This window comes from Squalius cephalus (genome assembly GCF_949319135.1).
Source record: "Squalius cephalus genome assembly, chromosome: 16".
In the NCBI taxonomy this organism is placed as follows: domain Eukaryota; kingdom Metazoa; phylum Chordata; class Actinopteri; order Cypriniformes; family Leuciscidae; genus Squalius; species Squalius cephalus.
The window spans coordinates 15085435-15096733 of record NC_137137.1 but is presented as its reverse complement, the minus strand read 5'-3'; the positions used below and the strand labels follow the sequence as shown (position 1 = coordinate 15096733).

Below are 11299 nucleotides of genomic sequence, written 5' to 3'. Positions count from 1 at the left end.
TCGTGGAGAAATAGTTTCTGAATTTTGGTAACACTTTAGTTTAGAGTCAACACTCACTTTTAACTTGCTTAACATGCATATTACTAGGATATTGGCTTTTTATTAATACTTATAAAGCACATAATAATATGTGCATTCTACATCCCTATTCCTAAACTTAACAACTACCTTACTAACTATTAATAAGCAGTAATTAGGAGTTTACTGAGGCAAAGTCCTAGTTAATAGTGAGAAATGGACCCTAAACTAATGTGTGACCTGAATGTTTGTTAATGTGTTAAGAAAAGTTTCACTATTTAACACATTGTAGTTGATGTCAGCTTTTTCTTGTTAAATGTAGTAGTTGTATGTAGTTATCAGGTGCGTTTAAATAGCAGGTTTAGCTAAGTCTAATGCCACTCAGATGAACCTGTAAAATATTCAAAAAGAACAGATAAAGGAACCGGTTGGCAGGATAGCTGTCACACACGCCGCTGTGTGGCGCTGATTCACTGTGCGTTGGGTTACTTCTGACATCCCTGGAGAGCACGCAGGGATCGAGTCGGCGCAGCACAGCGCTCCAGACCTTTGCCTTCAGCACCGGCAGATCCTGCACAGAGCGTGCACCGTCTCCATGCGCGGACAAACACCGTGAAAACAAGCCCAACAGGACACTACGTGGGGTGATGGCTCCGTTAGAAACATCTCTGTGCTTTTTAAACCAGAAGCTAAAGCTCTGATGTGAAGTTTCACACCGCTCTCCGTTTAGTTGAGATGAAGATCTGAGACGCTGCGAGAGAAGGAACTTTGCGTCTCCGCGCACCCGGACGCCCTGCAGGGACATCGGGCGCTTCTGTGATCAGAGGACTGAACTTCTTTTCTGTATTTGTGGGTTTCTGACACTCTCTGACATAGTAGATATAGGAGGGATCCTTTGGTGCGGATTGTTGAAGCCTCTCCGGTTCGTGGATGGAATAACTCATAATGGAAGGGCAATGAGACCCCTCTCTCCTGCTGGGCAATAATCCGGACCACCGCACTAACAGGTATGCAGCTTTCATTATTTATTTTGTTTTGACAGAAATTGACACTTAGATTTGCTTAAATGTTTTTTTCCCCCTCACAAGATGTCCACAAAGAAGAATAAGGTTGTGTTTAGTATTCCACTGAGTTAAAAATCATTGATCAATTGAGTAAAATAAACGGGTATTGCCTGTTTTAGTGATCCATGACAATTGCTTCAGTGAGTCATGCATTCGGATCGTGACCGGACGCGGGTCACTGAAACTTAATAGGTAGGCTATAGTCTGTGTGTAAACCCGAGAATCGCCCTTGGAGCTTTAAAGCTGGACTATTTTGTGTCAAGCGTGGTTAAGAAGTAATACTATAGAGTAAAAAGGGCAACTCAGCTTGATGAGTTTGCGTGTGCGCGCGCGGGAGAGCGAGGGTGTGTGTGTTGACGGTGCTTGTCTTCTTACCGCATTAACAGTATATGCCATGTAAAAGTCAGGCTTACCCCAGTAAATCAGCTTACCCTGGTTGGGAACAGAGTAAAGGTCTCCGGTCCCAGTACACGGAGCCTGGCAGGGCACGCGCATCTAGATGCGCCGTCACGCACATACGGCCACCAACTCACTCAAGTAATCTACTGATGGCAAGTCCGTATCATTTTGTCCATCATTTCCTTTCAAATAAACAGTTTGAAACGATTCAGCTATCATTAATGACAAAACACGTACACTTCTGTGCAAAAGTCTTAGTCACGTTAGTATTTTCACCCCCACAAAAATGGTTTTAAGTCAGTTATTTATATATTTTGCTGTAGTGTGTCAGTAGGAAATATCAGTTTACATTTTCAAACATTGCTTTTGCCATTAATTGTAATAATCCAGTGAGATTTTTGTATGCACAAGGAGTCTTACAACAGCTGGCACTCCACATTGAGATATGATCTCACCATCATCAAGTCTGTATGGGATTACATGAAGAAACAGAAAAAAACGAGACAGACTAAATCCAGAAGAACTGTGGCAACGTTTCCAAGATGCTTGAACAAACCTACATGCTAAAATACTAACGTGCCTAAGACTTTTGCACAGTACTGTATATCGTATATATAGAGTCGTATTTCCAGTACTTCTTTTTAAATTGTTTTTGCAGTAAATTGCACCAATTAAGATAAAGTGTTTTATAAATCATCCACATCACTTTGGAAAAGATAAAAGAAAGGGGAAAACATGAATACTGCTGAATATGGCCATATGAATTTGTAGTTGGAACTATAATTTGCGCAGTAATTGCATTGCCTTGGCTGATGTGGTTGGCTGATATATCTCCCTTTAGGCCACAGTGCGCATTTATTCTCCTCTAACAGAGCTGGTTATGTGTTTGCTGTGAGGGAGGATGTTGTCGGGAGCAAAAGGCTTAGGAACACACAGATGCCCCGCTGATACTGGCTGCTGAAATAATCCTTTGTGAATCACAGCTGAATGTAGAAGTTTATTTGATTTTGCTCTGTTGTGTGCAGGTCCTGGATCTACTGTTAGTGTGAGAGTGTTTCAACCCGAGCACTTCATGCGGGACAGGCCTTGCTATGCTGATAAACTCATTCTCACTCACAGGATGGATGTGAAAGACGTTGCCAATGGTTGAAAAGGGGCAATGGCGGTGTGTGTCTGTCAAATGCAGTGATCTGCCAGTCCTGACACCCAGAGCAAGTTTAATTAGCCTGTTGATTGACAGGAAAGAGAAAGACATCATAGAGAGGGAGGGGCAGAGAAAGAGAGAGAATGTGCTAATTACATTTGACTTCCATCTGAGGTGGAACATTTGGAGACCTTTAAGAGCCTGGTGTAGTTTTAATGCCCTAAACCTGGTTTGAAATATTTATTTCCATTCATAATCATTCTCTTTTTCTTAATTATGTTTATCTTTCTTGCCAAGAATTTGTTTGTAATGCTAATGTTTTGGTTAGCTGCTAGTTGTTGCTTATTTTTCTCTCATTATCTCATTACTGCACGTGCATTGTGTGTGTGTTTGTGTTTATTAAGATGTCTGGCTGCATTATTGTGTGTGTTTTCACAGGCTATTAACTGTGACAAATAACTGTTACTTGTTGGAATGGCTGATGTCTGGGTCAGAGCGGGAATCTCGGGTTTCTGCAGCTGGTTTGGGTTTCAGTTAAAATGATTTGAGTGTAGTCAGCTGACCAGACCCTTTTCGTTCAGTCCCACTAATTTATCGAGTGAGGTGTGAATAATTCATCAAAGCCTTCACAGAGAACCAGTGTGTGTAATTATATGTTTGTGCCATTGTGCTTGTGTGACTATCCACTCACAGCAGCAGAACACAGTTGTCAGTCCAGTTTTAAAGTGCTAAAATAAGTTACATTTACATTTGTAAAAAATTATATGATCAACAAGTTATGACAACATATTTTCTTACATTGCTTTAACTCATCAAAATAAGTTAAGCAATTTTCAACTTTTTTTCAGAAATTATAATCATTTTTAAAATCAGTTAATCTTGTCATTTAAGTTGAATTACAAGTTGATTGTACTTAAAAAAATTAATGAGTTTTTGCACCTGTTCTCCTCTCATAAAGTGATGAAATACTATATAACATTTCTTTGATGTGTTTGGAGTGCAATGAAAAATGAAGAAAATGATTACTTGATTTTTTACTTTATGGCATCAGCGTCTGAATAGGAAGTTATATAAAATGAATGACTATCAACTATTAAATAAACATGACAATGCTGTCAAAACGTTGGCAGAACAGTCTGTTGTGGATCTGCAGTTACTTGAGTGTGATGACTGTAGGTAGAATTGAGGAAGTGTTCAGTTTATTTGGCAGATATGGTCTATAGTTGTAATGAGGTCAATTTTTTATGCATTAGTTTTCAAATTTTCCGTAAATGGTGAATTTGCAAGTTTATATACATTGATATGCCTTCATAAAATGGGTTGTAAATGGATTGATTAAACAGAATTATTTATACAAAATGTGTTGTTTAGAAGGTAATTTCGCAATTTGGAAGAAAGAATGGAGAAGTTCGAAACTTCTGAATATTTATGCATGAAGGTTTCATGGCTCTCATATTGGGGATTGGTTATTTTCAGTAAATTGCTTTGTGTGCAGCTGAGCCGTCTGCCAAAGTGTTGATTAATGAGAGAATAACAAAACACCAGACAGATGAAATCTGCACCTTTCACAAAAACAAACACTCTCTGCGTCAAACCTCATCCTACATTATGATCCCATCATGTGGAATCACACGGAGATGATTTCCCAATGAGAAACTAAGGGCAGGGATGACCACAGCTTCACTCTTCACCTCAGAGTTTACCAGACCTTGGCTGAGAGACAGAGAGATAGAGAGCACTTTATTACTGCAGTCTCGCCCTCCTTTCTTTCATTCGGTCATCATTTCTGTCTCACAGGACAAGATTAACATTACTGTCATGACACAGCCTCTGCAGGAATCAAGAGATAGAGAGAAAGAAAGTAATAGAGAGTAAGTGACCCCCAGTGTTTCCCGAGGTGAAGCGTATACATTAAATGGATGACTTGCTCAGTCACAGGGTGAGCTGGGTGGAGAGGTTGTGTGTTAGCACGTGTGTGTGTGTTTGTAGGTTGAAGTATTTATTGGTTGAAAGAATCTTTATTTTTTACAGTGAGCGACTGCTAAAATAACTGCCTAAAAAAAAGAACAGGTAAACAAACAAAACAGAAATAACCAAAGGAGAATGCTACTCTTTTATGCTCAGGAGACTTGATGGAGTTATCAGTTATGCTTCATTTAAGTTTCAACTTTATCCAAAGTGTTTCTCCTGAAACAAAAACAAAACTAGACGCAGATGCGGCATACATGTATAGTAAGAGCATAGAACTTTAAAATGAAAGAGTATATAGCATCCCAAAAACATTTGGTCTTGGGAGAATTCAATGATGAATAATTGTGTTCATACTGAAATATCAGACATTTCATTGCAGATTTTGGTATGTTTGGCACAGTGATGTGAAGTTGTGTGAGTCTTTTTCTCGGGAGAGAAATTAGAAGCAGGAGATGTCAGCAAAGTCTGCATTTGATCTCCGCTTAATCACATTGCTGCTGTTTTTTATAGTAAATGTTAATGTTATAAAATTGAAGTCGACTATAAAGTGAATGAGAATCTAATTTAAATTCAACATATAATACATTTTTTAGTATTAACAGGTCATTTTGAGTGGAAATGGACGCTACTTAACATTTAACAAAATAACTGTGCAAATAAATGGACATACAGTGAAAACTTGGAAACTTATTAACTATGCATACCCAGTGCATGCTGGGAACACCAGCATTGTAAACATAATCACTTCATTTTATACCATTAAAATGTATTCAGATATAAATAAATACTACGAGGCATTTCTATTTTGTGATTGATACTTGAAATTTTAACAAACAACTTATTATCTACCTTTAAATATACTTTAATGTTTTTGAAAGAAGTCTCTGTTCTTTATTGTGTTTGAAAGATGTTCACCAAGGCTGCATTTATTTGATCAGCATTACAGTACAGTAAGGTTGTGAAATATTATTACAATTTAAAATAACTGTTTACTATTTTAATATATTTTAAAATGTAATTCATTCTTGTTTTGGCAAAAGCTGAATTCTCAGCTGCCATTACACCAGTCTTTAGTGTCACATGATCCTTCAGAAATCATTCTAATACGCTGATCTTCTGCCCAAGAATCATTCATTATTACTATCAATGTTGAAAACATTTGTTGTGCTGCTTAAGCTTTTTGTGAAAAACATGGAAATTCTTTTCAGGATTCTCTGATGAACAGTATTTATATAAAAAAAAGAAATCTTCTGTAACATTACAAATGTCTTTACTGTAACATTTGATCATTTTAATTCTTGCTGAATAAAGGTACATTTTTTTCTGTAACTGTATAGCGCTCATTTATACGTATGACCTATTTCTATTTATTATTAAGTTAAAGCTTTAACTTACTGTAAACTAAATTATTTATTGTAGAAATCCAAAATAAAATTATTTTTATTTCACAAGGAAAACATTTTTTTTTTTCATTATAGCCATTCACTGTTGCTGTTGCTGTTGCTGTTTGAGTGATGTTCAGATCAGCACACCTTATGTATGGCCGCTCTGTCCCTTTATCTGTCAAGTGTGTTATAACTGGATACATCTATACACTTGTGTTCTAGTTTGAATATCATAGTGGGTTTGTATATGGTGCTTCTGGCTGAGTTTCACTCTATAGGTCCCTGATGCTGTGGCTACTGATCTTGTTTGCCAGAATTCAGGCAAAACAAGCACCTCTGAGCCTAATTACAGCAAACCCACTGTCTGATGTGAATTTTCACTTAAAGGGGTCATAGATTGAGAATTCAAATGTTCCTTGATCCTTTGACAGTTAAAGGGATACTTCACCTCTGGAAAGATGAATGTGTATTTAAAATAGGTCATTTATGTAGAAGAAATGTGAAGAAATTTTTACATTTGGAGCTTTCTAGACTGAGAAAAGCCAGAAAATGTATTTTTGGCTCATGTGGATGAAAGACAACAACTCCCAGAATGCACTTGCTTCGCTGCCCTAGGAGGCCACGCCTACTGGTAAGAGAGCGCAGTTTAAAACAAGGTTAGGCTACCAGTGAGTCTCCGTGACGAATCTGCCTGGGATTTCGGGATTGCCCAAAATGTCCGGGATTCGGCTTTTGCGTTCTACAGTCGCCATTCATCATGTTTACTGTGGCGAGCAGGACGAGGCTGACAGCCGCGGGAGAACGGCGCGAGGCCGGTGGCGTCATTACTGAGACGCGCCGGTCTCGCAACGGAGGTGCGGGAATTTTCTTAGCAATGTTAAAACGCACATCAACCGATCACTTGTTTAGCGTTCATGTAAACACTACATTCAGATTCACCAATCGGAATGAATTCAGTTAGATTGAAACAAGAGGTGTGCATGTATGAATGGCGACCGCAGAAAGCAAAAGCCGAATCCCGGACATTTTGAACCATCTCGCCCGCCGGACAAGTCAGGGAAAAAGAGGATGGTAACCCCTACTTTCTCAGCTTTCTCCTAATACTCAGCTTTCTCCTACTATTCAGCTTTCTCCACAGAACAAGAGCCTGCTAGCTTAGCTTCCAAAGAAAGACGGCTGACTGTGTGTACATTCTGTGAGTGAGATCCCACCCTGTATGGGCGGGCTGAAAACATGCGGAACAGCTCCTTCTACTGGCTGTAGTCTTTAGCCTCTGGACAGAAAATCCTCCGATGACGCAAAATGACGATTTTTGCGTCATCGGAGGATTTTTTCCAGACAAAAAATACATAAATCTCTTGTCTCAGGGGGATATGAGGGTGGAAAGCATGGTAATTCGAAAATACTACAGGTTTTCTACTAATACAAAGCTTAATGCTAAATCCTGAAGTATCCCTTTAAGAGTTCATTATACTATAAAAATACCCTGTAAGTTTCAAAACTCAAAACTTTCTTGTTATTCCAAAAACAATGGTTTTTATTGAAACCATGGCCAGCAAAGGACAGGATCTAAAAAGTGGAGACTTGTGACGTCACACTTCAGCTTTGGCCCCGCCCACTGGAGCGATAGTGAACAGTGACATGAGAACGAGAAAAGATCGATACAGGATCAATAATACCATTCCCTTCCAAACGATCTTAATGCTAGGATATTGGGTTGTTTTTTCCCAACAATGTGAATGTCTCAACAGTGCATTATTTGTTTGTATTCAGTGTATTTCAATGTGGATTATTTGGTAAATTTCGGCGCAGGCTTTGCAATGATATGGATTCGTCATTCACGCTAAACAAGTGATCGGTTGATGTGCGTTTTAACATTGCTAAGAAAATTCCCGCTCCTCCGTGAGAGATACGAGACCGGTGCGTCTCACAGGTGTCGCTCATCAGTAATCACGCCACTGGCCTCTCATCGTTCTCCCACAGCCCTCAGTCTCGTCCTGCTCGCCACAGTAAACATAATGAATGGCGACTGTAGAACACAAAAGCCGAATCCCGGACATTTTGGGCGATCTCAAAATCCCGGGGAGACTCGTCACGGAGACTCACTAGTAGCCTAGCGCTCTCTTACCGGTAGGCGTGCCTTGGGAGTGGCCTCCTAGGGCAGCGAAGCAAGTGCATTCTGGGAGTTGTTGTCTTTCATCCACATGAGCCAAAAATACATTTTCTGGCTTTTCTCAGTCTAGAAAGCTCCAAATTCAAAAATAATTTCACATTTCTTCTACATAAATGACCCATTTTAAATACACATTCATCTTTACAGAGGTGAAGTATCCCTTTAATCTCGATAGCTGTAATAGTAAAAATGTAGTAAAAGTTTTAGAGCGAGTTCCACATGTAATACTAGCTATTTCATATGCAAACATGTCAGCCAATCACAGCAGTGGGCGTTTACACTGAAGTCTCACAACAGACACGCCCCTTAAAACAGAGCTTTCAAATCAGAGGCTAAAATCAGGCTTGTAAAAATGGCTTTTATTTATAAATTATGACATTTTTTGATGTTAAAATCATACTAACATTATAAGGGCACCCCAGGAAACATAAAATAATAAAATAATCCAGTCTATGACCCCTTTAAGGGGTGGTTGATTACTTTTCTATCTTTAGTGTAATGTTGTTGTTTGAGCATAAACAACATCTGCAAAGTTACAATGCTCAAAGTTCAAAGCAAAGAGAGATATTTGCTTTTAAAGAAATAGCTTTTTAAGGACTACAACAAACGGCTGGTAGGGACTACACAACATTCCTCCCGGGTTAGTGACATCACCAACCCTAGAATTTACATAAACCCTGACTCCTGGAACACGATTTATAAATTATCAAGACAGAATATGCTAATCGATGACTAGAAGATAACTGTACATAAGCTACATAAATTCATCAACTAACCATTCAGAAATGTTGTCTACATGTTGTCACTTCTTCTCGAGTCTCTCCATCATTGTCTGACTAAGGTTTGAACATAAAAGGCCAAATGTTTTTGAAATTTTCAGTGCATGTCTGTGTGAGTGCAAGCTGTTGAAGCTCCGCCCTCTGTGATGGGAACAGCAGGTCATTTGCATTTAAAGGAACAGACACAAAACGGTGCGTTTTTGCATTTTTCCATATAAAAATATCTGTGGGGTATTTTGAGCTAAAACTTCACATACACACTCTGGGGACATCAGAGACTTATTTTACATCTTGTGAAAGGGGCATTACACCACCCCTTTAACACACATAAACGGATCAGCCAGAATTAAATCAAACAGTGGTGAAGGCTTGCTGAAGGATGATGCTTAAGAATGGATCCACTTTGAGGTTTATTTTAGGACAAACACGTGTGTGACGGCCATCAATCATTCAGTTTGAGGTTTTCACTGGACTTACCTAGACTCAGTCAAGCTGTAACAAATAGCAAACTAGCTAACAGGGAACAACTCTGAACTCTGAACCCAGCTGAACTCTGGCTTACATTCTGGCAAGGTTCTCTCAAGGTTATGAGCAAACATTCCTCCAGTAACATTAATAGAATATTGATTTATTTGATCTGAGGTTCTAAAAATTTTAAAACATTAAATAAAACATTATTTATACATTGTTCATGGAATGCTTTTTTTCTGAAACATTTTAGTTGCACATTTTGTCTAACATTTTTTTAATGTTACTACTTATCAGAATTAGAGATACACTGATATAAAATTTTTGCCCGATATTGATAACCGATAATTCTTTATATTTGAAAGCTGATAACTGATATATTGGCCAATAAATCTAAATCCAAATTGTATATAGTTTTTGGAAGCTTTACTAAAGCAAAAGACTCACCATTAAAAGCTATGTCCCAAGCACACAATTATAATGTTTTCATTATAATTTTATGTAGCCTATATGGCAGACTTAACTGTATTTTCCGTTTTTGAAGTGATTCCAAATGTTTCAAGCAATTCAAAACCATATGGCTATGTGTTATGGCGCATCTGAAGTCTCTCATCGGAATGAAATAATCCATTATTTATCGGATTTAATATAACAGCCAAATGAACCGATACCGATATGGTGGCTGATAAATCGTGAATCCCTAATCAGAATGCTCAGAGAACATTAAAAAGTAAAGTTCCCATTTTTTTTTTTACATGTTTCAAACTTTTTGAATGTTCAGAGAACATTCAGAAAAATAACATTTCCATAAATAAATGGCAATATCAAAATGTTTTTAGAAATGATTTGTGTCAGCTGCAATTAAGCGTCGCACTGTACCTCTCTTTCTTAATTGTTATTTTGCTATAATACTTCATTGTTTCATTCTGTCTGTTTTCCCTATTTTCTTTCTTATCTTTCTCCCAATCCTTTTCTCTCCTCTCATGTATTTTGGTAAGATGCAGCTTTCATTCAGAACAATTTGTTTTCAGTGAACCACTAGGTTTTTCTCTTTGTCTCTTACTGTGTCTAGTTTTTCATTTTCTCTCTCTCTGTCTTTTCTCTGTTGTGAGGGTGTTATGGGAATTCATGCTGGAAAGACGACTTTCTGCTTCAGGGCTGAAAAAACAATGAATATCATCTTTTTTTTCCCTCACCTTCTTTTTTTCCCCTTTACATTGAGTGTATTTTTCCACTCTTTTTTTCTTGTGTGTGCATAATTCCAAATGAATAATTTGATCATTTTTAGCTATATCAGTAGTAACATCACTGCATGCTTGGGTCATTTTAGTTAAGTGAATTCTGGCATTTCAGTTCATTAATTACAAACACACAATTGCTTTAATCTCATGATCTGGTCTTAATTAACAAATCACTTGATTTATTGTTTGATGCCTGTCTCTTTCAAAGTGACTCACAGTACATCTAATGCCGATGGGGTTAGGGTTCTTACTTAAGGGCATAATGGTGATAAACTTTGGGCTTGAACCCTCATAGATCCTCAACCATTCGGCTTCCAACATCCTTTCCTCAGAACTCAAAGCTCTAGTAATTTAGCTCGTCTATCATTCTGATCTCATAAGAGTTGTAGACGTGACTAAATATTATTAGTATTAGTATGAGTATTATTAGTATATTAGTATTTGAGTTCAGATGACTTCATTATTTCTCATTGAGAGGTCTCTGAATGCATGTAGATGTCCTATAACATTATGGGGTTGAATGACTCAAGCTCTGGGTCGTTCCGCAGAGAGTTCTCATGATTACCAGCCCATAATTACGCTGATGAGAGACCGTTATTAACAGCACATTCGTTCACCCGTCTCATCATTGCGGACCTAACAGATTACACAGTTACC

At 38.0% G+C, this 11299-nt stretch overlaps 1 protein-coding gene across 1 annotated transcript in view; it reads left to right on the top strand.

Annotated features, from left to right (window-relative positions):
* The first annotated feature begins 428 nt into the window (after positions 1–428).
* Positions 429–11299, top strand: part of tafa3b (TAFA chemokine like family member 3b) — an 87475-nt gene continuing 76604 nt past the window's right edge. The window contains exon 1 of the mRNA XM_079897685.1: positions 429–1025. The gene's annotated coding sequence lies outside the window, so the exon portion shown is untranslated. The remainder of the gene's footprint in view (positions 1026–11299) is intronic.